A 5,170-nucleotide genomic window follows, 5' to 3' on the forward strand; every position below is an offset into this window, starting at 1 on the left:
CTGACCCCTGTAGCCCATCCCCCCTCCCCCAACCCCTTCCGTAACCCTCTTTTTGTTCTCCATATTTAAGAGTCTCTTCTGTTTTGTCCCCCTCCCTGTTTTTATATTCTTTTTGTTTCCCTTCCCTTATGTTCATCTGTTTTGTCTCTTAAAGTCCTCATGTGAGTGAAGTCATATGAAATTTGTCTTTCTCTGACTAATTTCGCTTAGCGTAACACCCTCCAGTTCCATCCACGTAGTTGCAAATGGCAAGATTTCATTCTTTTTGATTGCCGAGTAATACTCCATTGTATATATATCCCACATCTTCTTTATCCATTCATCCATCGACGGACATTTGGGCTCTTTCCATGTTTTGGCTATTGTTGATAGCACCGCTATAAACATTGGGGTGCATGTGCCCCCTCGAAACAAAGGCTTTTCCTACTTCTGACATCTCCAGGAACACCGAATTATGAGAGAGGCTCTGCTTGATCCCAAGCGAACATTCTAGAACAAGAAAAAGAAATGCTTTTAATTAACAAATTAGAACGCCACCAGGAAGATTGGTTACTCCTGCGGTGATGTAACAGTGACAAGATACCAGACATCCCCACTCTCCCCCGTCAGGATTGGAACAGCACAACTGGAAAACACAGTAAGCACTTGGTAAATGTTTCTGGGAGACGGGGCATAGAGCACTGGCCAGGGAGCCTCTCAGTGGCCCTGGTGATGCTGCACGTTGGAGCCCTGTGTCAATCAAGGCTTTTCCAGTCGGCGTCTTTGAAAGTCCCCTCTCCCCACACAGCCTTCTGCAGATTCTTCTCTTATTCGTTAACTCGGTCTCAATAACAGAAGCCACACCCCCAGGCGTATGGCAGTGTGAAATGTACTTCATCGCGTGGTCTTACGTGATTCTCTCGATGTTCCTGAAACACAATCCCAGTAGAAGTGCTCAGCGGAGCCAGGCAGACCTTGTCAACTAGGTCAGTTGCTGTTCCCCTCCCTCCTCTTGCTTCCAGGATCGGGCACTGTCCACACACCCAGATGCTGCAGGCATCCCTGAGTCCTGGCCCGGATCAGACCCCAGCCCTGCTCCAGCTCTCCCTTGGATTCTACCCAGCTGAGTATTTCTCTGGCGACTCAAATCACGGCTACCACTGAGCTCTTCATCTGTTTCCAATAGTAGTGCCTCCTTTTTCTCCTGTTTCTGTTCAGGGGGCCCCCTCCTCCAGCTACGCAAGCCAGCACCCATTCAATTCTGATACCGACTACCCTGAGTTGTCGAAGACCCCACAGGCCCAGCCCCCAGAAAGACGGCCCTCACTTGAAACGCCAGCCCCAAGTTGGGGGCCCCAGGTCACCTGCACTTGTGGTCAACTGGATACAAATTCAGGGAGTCTCCTGATCTCCTTAGGTCTCATAATCCATTGGAAGGACTCACAGAACTCAGGAACACGTCGTATCTATGATCGCAGTTTCATTATGAAGGATCAAGACCTTCATAATGATCCTGGTTTGGGGAGCCTGGCCCAACAGTGTGTCCACCAGCCAGGAAACTCCACTGAGCTTTTCACTGGGGTTTCACTACGTAGGCATGATTTACCGAATCATTGGTGATAAGACTGAGCTAAATCTTCAGTCCCCTTTCCTCCCCAGAAGAAGTCACATGGTACTCATCACACGGTGGTCTTTCCAGCAGGACCAGCCCCCTTCCCCAGCCATCTCATTCGCATAAATTCAGGTGTGGTCCAAGGGACCACCAGGAATAACAAAGCTTAGAAAATTCTAAGGATTGGGTCACGTGGGTGGCTCAGTCAGTTGAGCGTCTGACTCTTGATTTCAGCTCAGGTCGTGGTCTCATGGGCCCCATCAGGCTCCATGCTGGGCTGGGTGTGGAGCCTGCTTGGATTCTCTCTCTCCCTTTCTCTCTGCCACCTCCACCCCACTTGTGCACACACTTTCTCTCTCTCTCTAAATAAACTTAAAAACCAGAAAGAATTCCAAGCATTTCGAGTCTTCTTCTCAGGAACCAAAAACAAAAGTAAGTCAAATTCTTTTTTTTTTTTTATGTTTATTTATTTTTGAGACACAGAGAGAGACAGAGAGCAAGGGAGCATGAGCAGGGGAGGGGCAGAAAGAGGGGGAGTCACAGAATCCGAAGCAGGTTCCAGGCTCTGAGCTGTCAGCACAGAGCCCGATGTGGGGCTCGAACTCGTGAACCACAAGATCATGACCCGAGCCAAAGTCAGACACTCAACTGACGGAGCCACCCAGGCGCCCCTAATCAAAATCTTTATTGTACAACAGGTACAGGAAGGCTAATTACTTGCCCAAGGTCACATGGTTGGGTCTCAAACCCAAGAAACCCGGTACAGAATCCACATCTTAAGTATTCTCTTTCAGTAAAAATGTTATTGTTGTTTTCAAATGGGTCTTGCACACTGCTTATCAATTTTATTCTGAGATAGCTCAGTTTGGGCATTGTAGTGTGATCGAGATTATCTTATAGTTTTAAATAATTATCACAGGTGTATATGAAGATCACTGGATTATATATATATTCGGTATAGAGTCCCTTTACTAACTATTATCTCTGACAATTTTTCCATGGATCTTCTTGCAACTTCAAAGCGAACAAACATTTTCTACCCCAATGAAGATTATCTTATTGCCTCTTTTCCCACTGTTACGCTTCATTTTTCTTCTCTACTTGTGCCTGCTTTTCCTTAAGCAACAGTGTTGGCCAAAAACTCCATCCAAAGTCAAAGGAGAGATGCCAAGAGGTGTTTGGGGGCTCCGGAAGTCCCTTCCCAGCAGAGGGAGCAGTTGAAACGAATCTTGAAGGAAGACGTGCCCAACGGGAGGGGAGAGGGTTGGTGGGTCAGGACTGGACCTGAGAGGGCTGGACAAATGCTTATTTAGTTCACTGATTTCAGTAGAAGGTTGTAGAAGGTTTGAAATGCCATGTTGCAGAATCAGATCTCCACACAGGGGAGCTATGGACGCGTTTTGAGCAGAGGAGTGACGAGAGAACAGTACACACGGAGCGGATGGAGATTGGGGCGCATGGGAGGGTTTGGAGGTGGAATGGGAACTTCTGCTTGAATTTTTTATTTCGTGGGTTTTTTTTTTTTAACATTTTGTGTTCTGTGGATGCTTTATAACATGCACTGTGCCTAACAGCACATTATGAGCTTCATTAAAATAAATACACGCATAACGATCGGTAGGTATTGAAAGATTATTTTCACAATCAAAACTTAGACACAAGTGCATCAGAGAAGCAACATGTTACCACCACTAAGCAACCGCGATACTATCAGATTCAGGCAACTTATTCCTAAACCACGAAAAGATAGAACCAATGGAAGAAACCCAAAGGAATCTCAAAGACTCAGAAACTGAAATGAGGACAATTTTGTTTTGTTTGTTTTGTTAAAGATAGCCACTAAAATACTTACCTGGCAGGGGAGACACCATAATCACGAAGGCGATTTTCCCAGGGCCGGGCTTATCCATTGCACTGCGGATGTGCTGACCCCTGCGATTCCCCCAAATGTGGGAAACTCGACCGTGTAATTTGTGGCAGTGGGGACTGCATTTGCGCTTTCCCCTGAAAAGAAAAAAAAAAATAGCCACTAAAGACAATTATGAATATGGTGGTTAACTCCAAGTGTCTATGTGAAAAGACTTCAGTGATAATCATATTTACTTATTATAAATGATTTAAAGTAATTATATGAGGGGCTCCTGGGTGGGTCAGTTGGTTAAGCATCTGACTTCAGCTCAGGTCATGATCTCACAGTTCATGGGTTCGAGCCCCACGTCGGGCTCTGTGCTGACAGCTCAGAGCCTGGGGCCTGTCTTTTATTTTTGAGAAGGTGAAAACACCTTTTTGGGGGGAGGGTGGGGGTTATTCCCCTTTAAAAGTAAGATGTTAGTGGGGCACCTAGGTGGCTCAGTCAGTTGAGCATTCAGCTCTTGATTTTTGGCTCAGGTCATGATGTCACAGTTCGTGGGTTTGAGCCCTACGTCAGTCTCTGTGCTGATAGCCTGGAGCCTGCTTAGGATTCTCTCTCTCCATCTCTCTCTGCCTGTCCCCTGCTCGCACCCTCTGCCATCCCTCTCTCTCAAAATAAATTAAAAAAAATTTTTAACTAAGATGATAGTAACCACAGATGCTAGATTTTTTTTAAATATTACTTGGAGGGCGCCTGGGTGGTGCAGTTGGTTAAGCGTCTGACTTCAGCCAGGTCACGATCTCGTGGTCCGTGAGTTCGAGCCCCGCGTCAGGCTCTGGGCTGATGGCTCGGAGCCTGGAGCCTGTTTCCGATTCTGTGTCTCCCTCTCTCTCTGCCCCTCCCCCGTTCATGCTCTGTCTCTCTCTGTCCCAAAAATAAATAAACGTTGAAAAAAAAAATTTAAAAAAAAATATTACTTGGAAAAATAAAAAGTTGGCAACCATGTCTTGGCTTTATTTATTCAGCATTTTTGTGGGTAGGGATTTTTTTTTTGCTTGATTTTTTTGTTTCTTGTTTCATAACTCATAAAAATCTCAAAGTCTGGGAACCGGAGGCTACAGATTACAAACTGCAAGTGCATCTGTGACCACCAGATGGCAGAGCAGCTCTACACATAACTTCCTGAGGCTCCACCTGTGCTACCTCTGCCTGCTGGCCCGTGGCAAACATCATGAGCTTATCTTCCGAATAATATCTTAGTTTCTCTTTTAAATATCTGCCCCCAACAAATATTGTGACCAGAAGCATTTTACATCTCAGCCTAGAAATGAATTTCCCCTACGGTATTATGTTTAGGCTTGCCCTGTCTCTCTCTCTCTCTCTCTCTCTCTCTCTCTCTCTCTCTGATTATTATAAACCTCTGTTAATAAAACAAAGACCTAATGGAGCATTTGCAGAGATATAGAAAGACAATGTGAATCAGGGAGGGACGGGACGGGGTGGATCCTAACGTTCATCATTCTGATGCACTATCACACACACACACACACACACACACACACACACACAGCTGAGGCTCATTATGTGTAGAGACATGGACATAAGGCAAGAAGGGGACGAAGGCAGGAAAGGGCAGTTGGGTTGATCAGAGAGAATAGAATTCCTTAGGTCCCGGAAAATACAGCTACTTAGGAGAAACAAAGAGGAACGCTATACTGCCACCCAGT

At 45.9% G+C, this 5,170-nt stretch overlaps 1 non-coding gene across 1 annotated transcript; it reads left to right on the forward strand.

Moving 5' to 3' along the window:
* Window positions 1–3,435: 3,435 nt before the first annotated feature.
* Window positions 3,436–3,597, forward strand: LOC121035670 (U1 spliceosomal RNA). The gene has a single exon (XR_005793016.1). It is a non-coding gene; the product is annotated as a U1 spliceosomal RNA (small nuclear RNA).
* Window positions 3,598–5,170: the final 1,573 nt, after the last annotated feature.

This window comes from Herpailurus yagouaroundi, unplaced genomic scaffold (assembly GCF_014898765.1).
Source record: "Herpailurus yagouaroundi ecotype Mexico unplaced genomic scaffold, PumYag 161, whole genome shotgun sequence".
In the NCBI taxonomy this organism is placed as follows: Eukaryota; Metazoa; Chordata; class Mammalia; order Carnivora; family Felidae; genus Herpailurus; species Herpailurus yagouaroundi.